The sequence below is a fragment of the Mustela putorius genome, unplaced genomic scaffold, assembly GCF_011764305.1.
Source record: "Mustela putorius furo isolate JIRA1106 unplaced genomic scaffold, ASM1176430v1.1 tig00000083_pilon_pilon_pilon, whole genome shotgun sequence".
Lineage (NCBI taxonomy): Eukaryota > Metazoa > Chordata > Mammalia > Carnivora > Mustelidae > Mustela > Mustela putorius.
Genome location: NW_025421273.1, coordinates 35,555,899 through 35,574,672, shown reverse-complemented (window position 1 = coordinate 35,574,672; position 18,774 = coordinate 35,555,899). Strand labels below are relative to the sequence as shown.

General features: G+C 36.5%; 1 protein-coding gene across 8 annotated transcripts in view; it reads right to left on the bottom strand.

The window, feature by feature from the left end:
* PCDH7 (protocadherin 7) overlaps positions 1-18,774 on the bottom strand; it is a 417,107-nt gene that overhangs the window by 369,730 nt on the left and 28,603 nt on the right. The gene's annotated exons all lie outside the window — the stretch shown is intronic.

Sequence of the window (18,774 nt, the reverse complement as noted above, 5' to 3'; positions counted from 1 at the left end):
ATGACATTACCAAGAGGTAACCATCTCCAACAAAGCCGAAGTAAGTATCAGTTTCCACTGATGAAACCAATAAGAATGAAGGATTGGCAGTGAGTTACCCAAATCTGAATTTTACCAGCCCCTTTAATGGTTTCAGTGTATTATGGCTTGAATTTTCCTTTCTGCTGATGTTTCTTTCAGTAGCTGGGCAATAAGAAGATTTTTTGAGAAGTTTAATTTCCTCCAGTTTCCAGTTCAGTGTTCTAAGTTGCACGATAAATAATGAATTCTGTCTTACTAGTAAGATCTGACTTTGCTGTTTTACCTAAATTCTAAAACCCCTTTTCACTCAGTGCCTCTGGGAGACTAAGGGTTTCCTGACTGTTGGCAGAGCTGCTAAAGATCTGTAGCTCCAATGAAAGGAAGATTTTCATCAGAGTCTGACTTTTTTACCAACAAACCTTCACAGTTCTTGTTACCATCTCTTTCCCTTTTAAAAATGTACCTTGGACTTCTGGTATCAAAAGCTTTTAGATTGGCTGGAATATCCAATAGACACCACCCTGTGCTGTGAAGTTACCCGTTCAGTATTTTCTCAGAGGCAAGTTTGCCACTTGATAAATCATTAGCATCACTTCCTGTAGCACTGAAGTTTTCCCTAGGGGTTCCTACTAACTAAGGGCTAATCACCCGTGTTTTTATTTAGCTCTTGAGTTCCGATTAGATCATAGTTTAAAGTGGATAACAGCAGTCTGCTAATTCTTACCTGACAACATAGTGAACAAAGACTACATATTCAGGAAGTATGTTTTATCTTCCCTTTTAACAAATCTATACCTTGCTATTGTATCATTAAATGTGAAACCATGCTGAGTTTAGCTGTTCAGGGAAAAGATACTAAAAAGATTTCAGTAGCCATATGTTATTACTGTGGGAATTCCTACTGGCTAAGCTATTAACAGCCCACTACTAATTTTAAAACTTGAGATGGCATTATAAAAATGCATCAGAAGGAGGTTTATATCAATAACAATACATTACAGGTCCAACTCACCCAACAAACATTTAAAAATAATTTATCGAATATTTGCAATTGTTAAACATTGTCATAAACATTTCTTTCCCACTTATAAATCCATCCTTTAAAATCTTTTTAGAAGTGCATTTTTATACATGCTTGTAAACGGAAATAGAATTCTACTGAGTAAATCTGAACTATTTTAATTTGAAGAGAATGTGATAAAATGACAATAACTATAATACAAATAAATCAGACATAACATTCTGATGTCTTCCTTTGGGTACTATTTATCAAGAATACTACTAAAATATGGAAGACATTTTTTGCTTGCTTTTTTTCTCTATAAAAGGGTCATTGTTTTAATAGTTTGCATATATATATATATACTATATATATATAGTATATATATATATAATTTGTCCTCTGAGATTTTATATAATACAATACTTCTACAACTAACACACATTATTATATGATACAGAAGTGTCTCAGTAGAGTGGATTTCAAAACATGTGTTTTCCCTCCACACTCTAATGCAGTTATCATATAGTTAAAATTCCAAATCATGTATTGTCATTTAGCACATCACCACTCTTGTTAGATCAAATCATTTTTGCAAGTGAATTCTTACAAAAGAAAAAAAATAGCAACTAAAATTTGAATTTTAGTTGCCTGTTTTAAAACTGTATATAAATATGCTGAAATTTCTGATAGTGGAAGTATTAGATCAAACATATAACACAAGAACATTTTGGAATTAAGGGGGGGATCATTAAAATTAATTCCTTTTTTTTTTTCTACATGTAAAGAGGAAGATCCCATTTGTATCAAGTCCCCAGCTACTCTTTCTGGTGACGTCTTTTCCAAGCCCACTAGTGTCTTTTAACAGGCGTCATTTGTTTCTCTTCTCTGTCTCAAAGGAGTTTGGCTCCTCCCCACTCCCTTCCAATTATAAATATGCAGGTTGGATAACTGATCTACCCCACTGACTGACGCACTGACTAAAAGGAACAGACTATCTTCTAGCAAACCATGAACAACAGGTGGGAGAGGAAGTGCTAATTAATCAAGTATACAATATATGTAGTCATTATTGACTCAAATCCTTGGATACCTTTTTCAACTCTCTCATCTATTAAAACACCCCCATCTTCTTACCCCCCTACACACCTCACACTTTCATCAAAAAACACAGTAAAGGGATTTAAAACTGCATAGAATTTTCAAATAAAATACATGTGCACATATGCATCTATAACTGACTTTTTCTCCCTTGGCATCCTAGATTTTACAATTGGGTCCTCAATTTTAAACAACTGTAGAGTCTAGATAATATAATTGTGATCATAAATAAAAGAACAGTGTATTCCCTTGGTCCATAGAGTACTTGTTTATTCCAAAGTCTGCTAGAAGGACAACAGAAGCCCATTAAAACACAAAATTGGAAAGAGCAGAACCATGTAGTGGATGTTCTTAAGGTTACCTGAAGTTACCGGCGGTTATGGAGACCAAAAGATAACTTTCAGAATGCAAATAAATAAATAATAAATAAATTAAATAGTATTTCGAATATCAAGAATGATAGAGAAAAATCTCTGAGACAACTGATAGCTTCTATTCTGGGCCAGAAGAGAGGCTTATTACGTACGCCATCCATCAGATGGCATTGGTAAGAGGCCATTCGCTCTTCAATTTTAAAGTGGCAAAGTGGGGTTTGAATATCAAGGTAGAAGGCCTTTTCAAGTTGGTTATCCAATACCGTGATGTAAAGTTTATCATTCCAGATAGTCTGCAGGAACAAAATGCAGGAAAGGAGACGCCGTAATTCATAAACACCTCTTTGCTGTGCTTCTCACTTGGACTTAGGTACTTGGATGCAGTTCAAGTATCTGCCAACTACTCTTCATTTCCTTAAGTGACCTCTTCTTAATTACAAAAGAAACTCCTTGAGCTGATCATACATGCAAGAGTACAGGTGAAATAAAAGACCAAACATTCAATCAGGTCAACTGTGGGCATTTAAGTAGAATTAGGACTATAGTCTTTGTTTCACATTCAATAAAAATGTGATGAAACCTAAGGCCAGTACTTGGGGTTAACATATTTCATTCACATACTTCATTACTTTCAGTGTCATATAAAGATTTAACAGTAACATTTACTTTTGCATCTTTAAAAGATCTTCAGTCACCAAGGGATTGGGCATTCTTGCATAGATAAATATGTTAGGGTAAATTATAAACGCTTTACGATACTAAATTCTTGAGTCATTACTTAAAATTAGATTTAAGGATGGCTTACTGATGCTCATGAATATTAAATCTATATAGTAAAATAGCTGTTACTATATAGACATACTTTTAACTATTTTGGTTGAAAATTTTCCAAAGTGTGTTCCATACTGACCTGAATTCTTACGGGATACATGAAGAATTCATGATCATTATAAATCCTAACTAAAGTACCTGCCTTAGTTTTATCACACATCAGCAAATTATGTATATATTTACTTTCTGGGCCCAGATGAAGATTCCCTATTGGATACCATATATTTTCTTTACTTTTGAGTATCCTTTACTACTGATATCACAATACATGTATGTATTACTCATGCCTTTTCATTTGGATTCTATTTGGCTGCTTTAACCAAGTTAGGAAGAGGAAAATAAGTAAGCATATCTGGTATAAGCATGGATTCAACAAGTAGTTTCCAAGTGAGGACTTGGAAGTGAATTGCATGAGGTTTCCCAAATACACTTAATAGCACCTACTTTTAATTACTTGGTGTTCCTTCTTGCATTTTTCTGAAGTTTCATTTGTATTCCAAATAGTAAAGGGTATACAGTGAATTCATGTTTAAAATGTATAAATTTGGGGCGCCTGGGTGGCTCAGATGGTTAAGCATCTGGCTTTGGCTCAGGTCATGATCCCAGGTCCTGGGATCAAGCTCTACATCAGGCTCTCTGCTCAGTGAAGTTCCTGCTTCACCCTCTCCCTCTGCTGCTCCCCCTGTTTGTGCTCTCGCTCTTTCTGTCAAATAAATACATAAAATCTTAAAAGAAATAAAAATAAAATGTATAAATTTGCCAAAATGCAAGTAAGTATCTGTAGTAAAGCAAGAAGAAACTCAGCACACAAGTAGGATGTGAGCAGCATACTCTTTCTTTTTCTCTTTCCAAATGGCAGCTTAGGATATTGAGACCCTATTTCATCATTAATGAAAAGGGATTTGAGAAATACCAGGATCAAAAACAAAACTGATCCTGAAATCCCAGGCTAACAGAGTACTCTGGGATTATACTTCCTACTTCTGACTAGACAGCTATACCCATGAGGTAACAGCTGCACTTGATGTAACAAACACTGATTTATTGACTTGGGTAACAAATGGAGCCTCAACATTAAGAAAGCTTTCTAAGCCTCCACATTCATATTATATATGGGTAGATGATTTTATACGAACAATTTAAGAAAGCCATTGATATTCATTGAATTGTCTACACAGGAGAGATCCTCATGAGGAATCATCTGGAAAAATGTGTAACTCTAGTTTGTCTTCCTCTATATTGGTATGTTTCTAAGAAATCTCACTCATTTGACCGATGATAATACAATAAGGATTAGAACATGAAAATTTTAAAGTGATATACCCATTTTAGACCCAATATAATATATTTAAATTGCTGGTTGCCAATTATCTATGCTGTTCTCATTAGGGTAAATTTGGAACATTACGATTGTATGTAGATTCATTCTAATGATAAACAAGTACCAATCCAGGAGGTTGATTCTGCTTAAAATGACTGAGAGAAATAACGTGTTTGTTTGACTGTGTTTATTTGAATTTCACATTTTAAAACTGGTTTTAAATTTTCAAAGTACTTGCTGCCTTAATCTGACAATCTAATGTAATCCAGTCCAAGACAGTAATAATAGAAGACTAATGTTTCCCATTTAAGATAATATTTTCTTTGGTCTTTGAAAGTCCTCGAGGGGTAAACTATTTTAATTTAATAGCTGCAATTGATCTTCAAATATTCAGCAATATTAAAAGCAAAGAGAGCTTTTTTTTTTTTTTAATCAACCAAGTTGGAACTAAAATAAATGAAGATGTTCATAACATGAGTTCAGGGAGCAAGGGAAAAGAAGAGTAAATAACTTTTGACAAATAAACTTCTTTGAACAAACGATGATAGGATGCTGCCCTTTAAAAGAAGCTGTAGCTCTTATGGTTTTATTACACATCAGCTCAGTCTAGTTATTTATTTGCTCATTCATACACTTAAAATAAGAATAATTGTCAGTAAATGGCCTTTGATTATGATGTTTATTGATTATAATGTTTCCTGTTGTCCCAGAAGAAGAAAAGCACTCATCTTAAAAAATATGAAATTCTTAAGAAAAAGCCACTCATGTGAAGTTTTGGCATTTTCACTATACACAGTTTTTATTTCTTGTATGTTTCTCTCTCTGTTTTGTAAGTTCTCCCTACCATCCCATGGCCTGGATGCTTATTCCAATTCTGGGAGGTTAAGGGACACAAAAGTTTAATATAGAACTGTAATCCAGTTACCTCTGAAATCTATTTATGATACATGTACACTACAGAATCTCTTGAACATGTGTGTCTAAGATCTTCATATTAGAAAAAAGCCTGCTTTCAGTTAATGGTGTAAGACGTCAGCATAGGGTGAAGGAGCACTGGTTAGCAAGTGTGCTCTGAGATCATGTCAAATTGGTTCTCTTACTTGATTCACCATTTTGGACATAAACCTCGGAAGACCAAGTGTTTCCTCCTACCGAAAAGATAAAATAGAATACCCATCTCCACTTTCCTGTTACACGAATTTTATAACATGATGCATTTTAAGAACTTAGCGCAGACCACATGATAAGCACAAAATCAAGCATATCTTATTTAGCATCACAAACTTATGTACTAGATTTGAAAGCAATTCTCTAAAGTTGTCCAATATGGCAATCATTAGCTTCATGTGGTTATTGAAGCAATGAAGCTCGTCTGAAATGAGATGAGGCACTGTCTTTGTAAAATACACACCAGATTTTGAAGACTTCATTTTTACCAAAAGAATGGAAAATATCTCATTAATAATTTTGTATGGATTAAATACTGAGTGATAATATTTGATATAAGGATCTAAATTAAATATATAATTAAAATTAATTTCATCTGCTTCCTTTTTACTGTATCAATGTGGCTAGTAAAAAATATAAAATTACATGTTCGGTTTGCATTCTGTTTATATTGGACAAAGCTGCTCTTCTTAGGTATTTTCCATAACAATGACCCAGGGTACCTTTTTTTTTTTTTTTTTTTTTTTTAACGTACACATCTGGCCCATTCCTGAAGTGCACCAAAATGGAATTGCACTTCCTAAAAGCTCTCCAGTAAATCTTTCACAGACAAAAATTTGAAAACCATTTCCCAAGGTTTTCACACATTGGATATTGCCACAATCCAGTATCATCTAAGACCTATCTAAAAGTCCTGAAAGATTTGACTGTTCCTGGGGTGCCTGGGTGGCTCAGTGGGTTAAAGCTTTTGCCTTCGGCTTGGGTCATGATCTCAGGGTCCTGGGATAGAGCCCCGCTTCGGGCTATCTGCTCAGCAGGGAGCCTGCTTCCTCCTCTCTCTCTCTCTCTCTTTCTGCCTGCATACCTGTGATCTCTGTCTGTCCAATAAATAAATAAAATCTAAAAAAAAAAAAAAGATTTGACTGTTCCTACTTAATGTCTAATGAGTTTGGAGTAAGATACAAGTAATAGGTGTCTATTAAGTAAACAGCAGTTCTTCTAAGCAAGCACCCAATGAAATAGACAGCACTGAGGGGAACTTGCAGACATCTTATTTCACAACAGGAGTTGAAGTATGTGGTTCTTTCTTACTGTAGAATACAAACAGATACAAACAGAACTATAAAGAGGATGTCTGGGAAGAGGGCACTCCATGATCTGTTTCTGTACAAGACACAGGGCTGAGCTGGAAAAGGAGGTAAGAAGAGTCAAAACAAAAGGATGTTTTAGGAGTTGTGGTTCTTACATGTGCTTGGTTGGGAGGGCTTGTCAGTGTCATTGCCCTTTGAGGAATATCCTAGTATAGTGAAGTCTTTTAGAAGTTCATCTAATTAAGAATAAAAAAAAAGTTTACAGCCAAAAAATTAATATATTAAACTTGTTCAATATAAAATCATATGACAAGCATATGTGACTATGAAGAAAAAAGGTCTCAATTTTTCCATTAATATTATAATTAAGGTTCACTCGTTGTTTATGCAATTTGTGTGTTTTATTTTCTCATGTGTCAGAACCAGTGAAGAAGTGATAACAGGCAGCAGAAGTATAAGCAAAATGTATAGAAGAAAAATAAAAATTTTTGAAAAAACACATACTTTATTTTTCCAGTAATTTAAAAAAAAAAAATACCCTTAGTATTTTTAGATATGGAACAGCTCAGTCTAATTCCAGATACTATCAGAACCACCTGACATCAAAAAGAGAAACAATTACTGATCAAGCGAGAAGCCAGCACATTCTCTCTGATAGAGTCTAACAGTAGCCAACAACTTCTTAGATCCTTAGAAAGTGGTGAGAAGACTGGAAGTAAGGAAATAAGACTCCTGGGAGAAAATAAGAGGCACAACTCCCAGCAGGCTATGCTAGGGGAGGGAAGGAGCAGGGATAGACAGGAGGATGCTAACACTGGTGTCAGTAGAACACCCCTTCCCCCATTTCTCTGTTCTTCCTCTTTAATGTCCCACCATTTCAGTATGACCTGTAAGACAAACATTATGGGAGGAATTTTGGCAAAGGCAGAGCCACAGATATGTAGAAATGCTGGGGAATGCTGACCTTGAGAAGGAAACAATGGAAACTGAAGCTTAACTATCATACTTCTTGAGTTCTGTTTTGTTTTGTTTTCCTTTTTGGTATTTATATACATCTACTGTGACCATCTATTTCTTCTGTACAGAGGTGATGCCAATGTTTTGAGGGAAGAGTTTAATGAAATTTTAGGCCTAAGTTTCATTATGGGGAAATTAGAGAATGGGGATTAAACCAAGGGAAATACAACCCTAACCTTTTGAGCCACTTTCTGATCCAAAAATAATACGTAGGATAGATCGGTTCTTAGAATGATGATTTAGGGGCGCCTGGCTGGCTCAGTCAGTAGAGTGTGCAACTCATGATCTCAGAGTTGTAGGTCTGAGCCCCATGCTGAGTTCAGAGATTTCTTAAAATTAAAATCTTTAAAAAAAGAATGCAGATTTATGTACAGATACAATAATTATACTTTCTTAAATAATCTAGCATTTAATCATTACCTCATGTAAAGATGTTTCATTTAAATTAGATCATACTCTTTTAGAAAATCACCTGAAATATATGCTTTCTATGTATATGTATTTACATGTACATACAAGTATATTTTATATATTTTAATGCCTTTAATTATATTTCAATAAAATTAGAGTTAAGATACTAAAAAAATTTTACATTTCATTTTTTTCTCTTCACATAAAGATAAACCTCCAGTACCTAATAATTTCACAGTCAAGTTCTATCTTTTTACTCTTCCTAGAAAACAGGAGCTTTATCTTTCTCTATAGAGCACAGATTAGCATAAAGTTGGCTGTTTGATTGGATATCTTTTGTCTTTCAAAGAACCTTTACTTTCAGAATTTCCTAAAAGCTGATCCATCTAATTCTAGGAAACTCAGTATCCTTGGTTTTATCATAAAAATGTATGACCTCAAAGTAACTATAAAATTGCAACAAGGAATCAGGATAGAGAATAAATGGAATGATTTCTGTACCTATCCATAAAGAAGAATGCTGACATCCTTGATATGATCACCTTAAAAGCTTCTGCCAAAGAAATCAAGCAAAAGGGAAGCAACACAGATACAAAAAAAATTATCAGAATGTGCTAGAGTTTCTAAGATATGTATCTATTAAACTAATTAGAAGAACTGCACCTATAACTTCTCAGGGAGCATACTCTCTTCTCAGCAAGTTAAACAGCATATAAAGGAGCGATGACCAATTCATAGCGGCTAAGTTGTCCCCGTGCAATGCCGCACACTCCCAGCCATGTTTTCCTCCCTTCCTGTCCATAGAAGCCGACAGGTGCATTTATCTTCTCTGCCCTTTACTACACACACAAATGTCATGCTATTGCAGATGGAGATATGGTTTTTATCTTTGTGAATATTGGCTTTCTTCAAATATATATGTGTGGAGATAATAACCACAATATCAAGAGCCTTCAAGGCAATTTTCACAACCAGTGTTACAAATTTACCAGAAGTAACAGCTCATAATGGCACTGTAAGATAAATGTTGAAAATTCTTATAAGGTATTCCATTTGTCTGGCCATCTTCCAGTGGCTTCCTTGGTACTCAGAGTAAAACCATCACACCTTTGGTCCCTCTGAACCTGTCTGTAATACAGCTCTCCACCCCCACTCTGCCACTTCCTCTTGTATTTCCTACTATTGTGGTCTCTGGTACTGTACCTCAAGTATCCTATGCATGTTTGTAAACTACCCTTGACCCTCCCTCTTCTGGAGAGAACACCTTCCCAAGTAGTTTTTCTCTTTTCTACTTTAGGTCTTTCTCAAGTATGACTTTCTTTTTTAAGGCCTTCATTGACTGTCAGACTGAAAATAGCAGCTCTCCCTCACTGTCCACTGGCATTTCTCATCTCTTATGTCTGCAATTTTTTTTCATACTTACTTGCACCATCTAATTATATACTTTATTTATTCACATCTTATTAATGGTCTGCATCCCACTAGTAGAATGTAAGTTGCAATGTGATAGCAGTGATCTTTATCAGTGCTTGATTTGCCATATCTCTGTGCCTTGAGTGCTGCCTGGCACAGAGCATGTTAAATGTGTATTAACTGAAAATGTGTTGTTTGCACTTATTTGTTTGATCACACAAGCCATTCTACAGGCTTTCATTCAGAGCCTACTCTGTGGAGAACACTGTGTAGTTGATAATAAAATAGATATAGGGGCACCTTGGTGGCTCAGTGGGTTAAAACCTCTGCCTTCGGCTCAGATCATGATCCCAGGGTCCTGGGATCGAGCCCTACATCGGGCTTTCTGCTCAGCAGCGAGTCTGCTTCCTCCCCTCTCTCTGCCTGCCTCTCTGTCTACTTGTGATCTCTCTCTCTCTGTCAAATAAATAAATAAAATCTTAAAAAAAAATTAGATACAATTCTTTTTCCTGCAAAGGTCATGTTACTGTGGGAACAGGCATATAAGAAATTAATTGCAAAGCAAAATGATTAGTGTATGTTGAATAAAGACCAAAAGAAGAACAACTCATGAAGTGTGGGAGGCAGGGATAGCATTGCATAGGAAGTGACATTTGAGCTGAGTCACTGAGTCATGAAATATAAGTGTTTCTGAGAAGTAGAAAAGGATCAAAGAACATTGTAGACAGAGAAAAAGCAATGCATCAAGGCGTGGAGCCGATAAAAGGAAAGTGGACAGGGGCACCTAGGGGGCACAGTTGGTGAAGTGACTGTCTCTTGGTTTGGGCTCAGGTCATGATTTCAGGATCATGAGGTCCAGGCTCTCCTCGGGCTTGGTGCTCAGCACTGAGTCGGCTTGAGATTCTCTCTTACTCTCCCTCTCTGTTCCTCCCACTAGTGCTGTCTCTCTCTCTCTCTCTCTCTAATAAATAAATCTTTAAAAAAAGGGGTGGGGTAGGACAAGTAGCAAATAGCAAGTAGGTTAGTGTGGTCAGAGCAGAGAGTACTTGGGAAATAAATCAAGAAACATAGTTGGTTTAATTCATTCGCTAAAAATCCTTTTGTTCTGCTTGTCAGTATTCACTTTATTCCATGGATGCTACTAGAGGATTTTACACAGAGGAGCTCCCTAAGTGATCTAGAAGGCAAGATCTGTTTTTTTGGGATGATCACTCTGAAGGCAGTGTCGTGAAAGCTGGATTGTCTGTGGATAGAAGCCAGAAAGAGGAGCAGAGGTGATGTTCTTGTAAAAGGGAGATAATGAGTTCAATGTTGCACATTTTACACAGAGACCTGAGGGAGAGAAAAACAGAAACCGATTGTCATTTGAAAACAGCTCTTCTGGTAGGTAGTGACTTCTAAAATAAAGAATGTAACTCTTGATAGAAGCTTTGGGGACAAAGCATGAAAGGAGTGAGAAAGATGGGGAAATGTTCAGGGACATCAGGGTGCACCTAGTATGTAGTGACAGCTGTTATTGTAAGCTCTAGGGGTAGAACTTTATAAAAACTGTGGTCTGGCAAAGTTAAAAAAGGTACCAACTTCTCAGACAGAGGTGCCTTAATTAGAACAGTTGTAGGAGGGCAGTTAGGGCATAAAGCAGAGAGCAAGCTGACACCTGAAAGAAGAAGAAAAAAAAAAAAAAGAAAGGAATGTAGTGTGTTAAAGATTCTATTTTATGAATAGAGGGATATGAAGGTGCTGATACTATTTGAGATGCTAGATATCTGGTACCATTTGTAAGTAAAGGAAAAAGAACTAATGGGGAGAGAAAGGGTGAATAACTCAGGTAGAGAATGCTTAGTGAAGCAATACTGGAGGGGAACAGAGGGGTGACATCACATACATGGATAAAGACTTCAGCCTCAGGACTTTTTTTTTTTTTTTTTGAGGAAACCTGATACAAGGACTTAAAAGGTAAGAAGAGGTTGTAATCCTTTGGGGGTTCTGCATAAGGTCATGGTTAAAATCAAGGTCTCTGGCCTCACATACTCTAGGTTCAAGTTCCATTTTTACCACTTACTGTTTATATGACATTGACAAGTTACTGAACTCCATGCCCCTTCCTCAGTCTCCTCATCTACTCAGTGGGAGTGCTAAGGACTCCTTACTCATCGAGCTGTTAGGAAGAACCCATGAATCAGTCTCCTCCTTGTAAAGCTCTTAAGACAGCACCTGGCACTACTTCCTTACTACATAAGTATCTGTTGAGAAAATATCTTAGGAGCGCAAAGGTGTTTCATAGGTTCAGGCCTAGAAGCTTGTCTTTTTCCTGTGAGGAGCAGTGAGGCAGGAATGTGGGGAGGTGAAAGCAGCAGTTAGGGTCTAACTAGAACCTTATATATAGGAGGCTTTAATGTGTAAATTTCTCTCACTATAAATAATTATAGAGAGAACCAAAATGGTGCCATCACCTCCAGCCACCAGCAACAGATGGGGAGAACAGTAGCTTGGTATTAAATTAATAAAAATAAATTTTACTTTACTCACATACGCACAGAGCTTTCAGACTCTCACCAGTTTAAAAATAGAGATGCATCTGTAATTATAAACACTTGGGTTGTTGAAGCTTCTACGATCAAGTGGGTTTGAGCTTTCCTGCCCCATGGTTATTACAGATGAGTACAAATACTATGACTTGCCATGTGAGGCCAGTCTCTAATTTTAAACAGAGAGAAGCTCTGAAGTCAGAGTCCTAGGCCTCCCACTGGGTTCTATTCTTTATTATCTAAACGACCCTAGGCAAGTTAGTAAATGTTGAGCCTCAGTTTTTTTCACCTGAGAAAATGGCATAAAAAAATTCCAACGGCACCATAAAAATAAGATGACCCACTCAGCCTAAACACACTTGGCATTGTGTCTGGGATATAACAGACCCTTCATTGGTGTGGATTTTCTTAAACCATCGTTATAAATAAAATTGTTGAAGCGATCTGAACATCACCAAACAATTACGGACATTCATCAGAAATCCTGACCACCCATCTACTTGTTATACCATGAGATTAGATAATGTCCCAAAAAAATACGTATAGGGTTTCTCAAGGGTTGGCTTAAAATATTTAAATACCAAATCAAATCAGAGATAAAATACTGAAATCCTTTAAAAGGGTATCTGTATGTCATATGAAAAATGATGAATCTCTTTAAATGTCTTACATACCTCCCTGAATAGTATTATCTTGTGACCTTCATTTTTTTTTTTACAGTAATAAAAGTACCTTGATCCTGACAAGATTTATTGTTTCCAACTAATATCTCCTGGATTGGGTGTGAATTTCATTTCCATTAACACCTTACAATTTAGGACTTTTAATTCATATCTTTTGCAAGCATAAAACACCTTGGACCCTACACAATCTAAAGTAAATCAATATATCATGTTTTCTGCAGAAGAAAGGGAAAATAATAAAGTGATACATCTCCACTCACATTGCTGGGGCTACTTGAATATGACAACCTTCTTCCTTTTCACTTGATAAATGGCTAGGGAATGCTTAGTCGCTTGCCTGATAGGGAGTTAAACTTATTTCAGGATGTGTCTTAATGAGTCATGGTAAAAGCTAATAGTAACCCCTTCTGCTACTGCCTCCCCCGTCTACCCAGTATTTGCAGCAAATCTTCATGGTTTTGAGAAATTCAAAAGAGTTAACACCTTGAGGAGATTTAAATTTAAGTTAATTAACACTGACTGCCCAACCTGACTGATTTCATAAGCCTGTGTGTAGAGATTCAATGTAGCTCATGGAAATGTATTCAGAAATAGAGTACTATTATGTTTAGTAGTTTCTATTATCAAAAACACTTTTGGAAGAAATCAAGGTTTCTATCAGTACATTTCATAAGAGTCAAATTTAATGCAGACCTTATTTTGAATTCTAGATGTGATTTATCTTTTCCAATACCATTCCTTATTTACAGGCTCGATGAAGTCAGAACGTACTGGTGGTCACTCCTTTGGGAAGAACACTTGTAAGACGCTATTTCACAATTAAAAAAAAAAAAATCACATATGGGATATTTTTAAGTCTTCGTTCTAGATTAGAAGATAAGAAATGAGCCCCAAGGAGTGTAGATGTTTAATAAGTATTTGTTGAATAATAGAAGAATCCATTTGTCTTCTAACAGAGCCTAAAAAGGTCATTGCCAAGGAAGCCCAGCTCAAACTTAGCCTGAGCCCTGGGTTAAAAATCCAGATGTCCCATGACACATAGAACGTCTCCTTGCATGGTGTTCTGCTATTCGTTTCTCCTATACTAACTGTCTGCCTGAAAAAAAAAAAGCGCCTCCGTCTGTGTACAACGCACTTTCACACCTTAACTTAGCAAAATTTGTAATTTATGTGAAAACATACTTCTTATAGGATTCTCTCTCACGTAACCATATTACCGCTCAGAAAAATATGCTGTTCACAGATTATAGCAACTGCATATAAACTGAGGGACTTTCCTTCTGTTGCCTTATCAATAAAAGAAAAGATTTATAAAGGTTATTTCTCTCTTTACAGTTAAAGATACTTGAAAAGAAATGAGATATGTAACAGAAATAAAAATAATCTGTATAGAAGAGTTAAGAGAAACGCTCTGACCTTGTCTTTTATAGTGTCCATAATTGTTTATAATGACTTAAAGAGTTTCCCAGGCATGATGCTGACATTTATGGTGTTTTATCTTCCATACCAGTCAGCTAAGAACCCTTCCACTTTCATTAATACGTTTTAATCAAAGATTCCTGGAATCTAAAGACTTCTTATTCCTTTCAGAACTTCCCAAAATCCATGACACCAAGTTCAGATGCCCCCATTCTGAAGTCCTAATATTTTCCACTGACTTATGGTAATATATCATTGACCTACCCCTTGAAGAATAAATTATCATTTATTTAAATATCAACAGAGTATGTGGGACCAAACATACTCTTTTAAATTCACAAACTCTGTCCCACCCATTTCCAGGTATTTTCCCCTCCAAAGAAAAAAGCAAAAGGAAAGAAGAAAACAAGAGAAAAGCATCTGGACCAAAGTTCTGCAGCCACCAGGAATCGCCAAGATTCTGACTTTCACTGAAGGATAACAACTAAGGAAGGTTTGCACAAAGTGTCAAGAGCAATGAAGGAGGTCAATCATCTAATCTTTATTTGGATTTTTAACATTCCTCACTTTCAGATCAAAAGATAGTTTTGAACAGTTGTTATTTTGAGAAAGGGACATACTGAAGCTAACTACTCAATTACAATGATTTTTTTTCTTTCAAATTTCAGCTTCCAAACTGAAGAGGAGAAAGCAGAGAGTTGCTGTTGTGCCCTCCCTCCAGGTGTAAACTCATGGTTTTGAGATGTGTTAAAAAAAAAAAAAAATCGGGGCACCTGGGTGGCTCAGTGGGTTAAAGCCTCTGCCTTCAGCTCAGGTCATGATCCCACTCTCTTGGATCGAGCCCCACATCGGGGCTCTCTGCTCGGCAGGAAGCCTGCTTCCCTTCCCCTCTCTCTGCCTGCCTCTCTGCCTAACGGGATCTCTGTCAAATAAATAAATAAAATATTTTAAAAAGTAAATAAATAAATCGATGGCTCTGCTCTATCAAGCCAAGAAGGCCAACCAATATTGAAATCAAGGTAAGGAAGGAAGCTGGAGAGAGTGGAAGAGGAGGAACTACCTTTACATCCTCTTTGTAGTCAAAGACAATCCTGTTATTTATTTCAGTTTCCTCTCTAACATAAACTATAAACAAACCAAATTCTGCCCTCAAAAACCTATATGGCCACAGGTTTATTATTTTAAAACAATGAAAAATTCCTTTATAAAAATGGTAGTGGGGGTACCTGGGTGGCTCAGTCAGTTGAGTGCCTGTCTTCAGCTCGGGTCATGATCTCAGGGGTCCTGGGATCGAGTCCTACCTCAGGCTCCCTGCTTAACAGGGAGTCTGCTTCTCCCACTCATTCTCCCTCTGTGCTCTCCCCCTGTAAATCTTTTTAAAATAATAAATAAATAAATAAATAAATAAATAAAGTAGTGGGAAAGAAGAAAACAACATGACAAAAATGTATTCCTCAAATTGCTCCCTGCTCCATATTTGCTCCGGCAAATGAAAGATATACAAGTATGTATCCAGTGGAAAACAAACAAACAAAAATGTATCCTGCTATCTGAAGATACTTCTATTTTATTTTTTATTATTATTAACATGTAATGTATTATTTGCTTCAGGGTTACAGGTCTGTGAATCATCAGTCTTACGCAATTCACAGCACTCACCATAGCACATACCCTCCCCAATGTCCATACTTTCTAAATGGAAACCCCTTCAAAATCTAATTATCTGGCTGAAAGTGAAGTCTATAATGTCAACTCAAAACATTATTTTTTTAAGATTTTATTTACTTATAAAAGAGAGATAGTGCATGCATGTGTAGGGAAGGGACATACAGAGAGAGAGAGAAAAAAAAAAATCTTAAGCAGACTCTGCACTGAGCATGGAGCATGACATAGGGCTGGATCTCAGAACCCCGAGGTCATGACTGGAGCCAAAATCAAAAGTCTTATGGTATCCCCAAAGTTATCCCACTGAGCCAACCAGGAGCCCCAGAAAAAAACATTGTTTAGCACCAACAAAGCAGGGTGCTTAGTTCCTTGGGGGACACAATGATTGATACATTTTATACAGACCAAAAAAACAGATAGGTATTCATATGTAAAAACCATCACATTTAGGAGCATCCACGTTAGATAAAACTAAGGTTCTAATTCGATAGCTTACAAACTTTCTTGGAATCTGTCCCCCCACTCTGATTATATCACAAGTTTCTAAAAGACAATGACAGAAATATTTCTCAATGTGTGTGTGTGCGTGAGGAGTGAAGGGATGTTAATAGTTGAGAAACAGAAGAGGGACTCTTATTCTCAACATATTTCTGAGATCTTTGATCCTCTAACACTCTAATCAGAATAGTCCAGCAAAGGACATTTGTTAAGTGCTATCACTTTTGAACATCAAAATGCCTCAGTAAAATCTCCACTAAATTAAGCTTACTCGGAAGTAATTGAATCTGTACAGCATCAATTGTAAGATATTATTTTAAAAGATTTTAATTTAAAGACAAAATTCTGAATGGCTTATATTACACAAGGGTATAGAAGTTGGAGTTTTTTTAATTAAGTCAGTTTGCATGAGTATTACCCGTGTATATCCAATGATTCTTGACTACTTTGAAATTACAGTTCCAATATCTTAGCATGCCCCTGAAGTCATTAGAAATAGAAACTCCACCTTATTTTATCCCCCGCTGTTTCCACTCCATCATAAAGGACAGCTCTAATTCTGGTACTAAGTCTTCTGGTTTCCCTGTCTAGAAAGCACCTTCTTAGCCTTGAAGACTTTGTCAAGGTCACTTACCCTTCAAGGACTTTCTATCTCCCAGGGAAAATTAGTATCTCCCTTCTGTCCCACACTACTTTATACATAAACACCCCAAGTGTTGCCAAGCTGTTTATTTCTATGGTTGTCTCTTTTACTACATCCAAAGGTGCTCCGGAATGGGCACCATTTCATGTCCATTGGTTCTATCTTCTGTATTTGAACCAATACCTGACATGCAGCACACTCTCAGTAACTTGGTAAATGCATTAATGGACAAAAAACAGGTAAGGCTTATCATAGACAAAAGCAAAAACAGATGCTTACTATGTTTTAATATGGTAAACAAACAATATCTCTGGGGAAAAAATTGCAGATGTATTTCTGAATTTTCTTTCTCTCCAAGTTTGTACCCATGCTTGACCTATCCCTTTGCATACAGATGAACCTATTCACAGACATCATGTCTTCATGGACTCACAGATGTGAATACTAATTGGAGATAGCAATTTATGAATGGGGTTAAATATTTTATATTTGTTGCCCCTCTGCACACACCTGTTCTGTCCAATCTTGTCCTTATTCATTATGATCATGTTCTAAACCTAGGAGGTTGAGCACTATAACTTACATTCACAGGATACCCTTTTCTTTCTCTGGTTTATAGCTAGGTTTGGCCAATGGGAATTCCTGGCCCAGATAAAAGGGGAGAAAGAAGTCAGAGTATGCATTCTCCCAGCCTAGAGACCCACGGTGGGTAGCACTTTCCAAATCCTTCTCCTTTCATATTCCACTAACTTCTCTTTCTCCCTGTCCCTGTCAGCCTTGCGGTGCAAAAAGTGGCTATGGTCAGAAGCTCTCTACCTTGGCATTATTGACATTTGGGGGCACTACATTTCAGTGCTGTGAGAAGCAATCCTGTGCCCTGTAGGAGGTCTCGTGGCATCTCTGGCACCAACCTAATAGATACAAACAACCTTTGTAATTTTTAATTTGTAGATTACTTTCACCTAGTTAATATCAGGAGTTCCATAATTCTTTAAATATTGTTAGAAGGTATATTTTTGGGACACCCGAGTGGTGCAGTCAGTTGAGCATCTAACTCTTGGTTTTGGCTCAGGTCATGATCTCAGGGTCCTTAGATGGAGCTGCATCGGGCTCCATGCCTAGAGTGCAATCTGCTTAAGATTCTGTCTCTCCCTCTCTCTCTGCCCCCCCCATCATACACATACTCTCTCTAAAATAAATAAATACATCTTTTTTTAAAAAAAGGATGTTTGTTTTTACCAATGAAAAAATGAAACCCACAGATAAAATAACTAATAAACCTATACTTGAAAGTCCTATAGAATAATACACAGAATTTCTTGCATTGAAGTAATCTCATTTCATTCCAGCTTTGAACTAAACTTCCTTATATTACTACTTGCCTAAATTCCAGGCATCACTCAGGCCATTAAGTTTCATATGAAATGCAAAAGCCATAATGGAGTTCTCTGGGCATTATATTAAATGTGAGTCATATAGTTAGTCATCTATTATCTCTTTTTCTTCCGCTTAGAAGAATAATGTTGCAGTCATGTTATATTGACAATTGGAATCTTTTTCAAAGGTAATGTATTCTGAACCTCTTCTACAA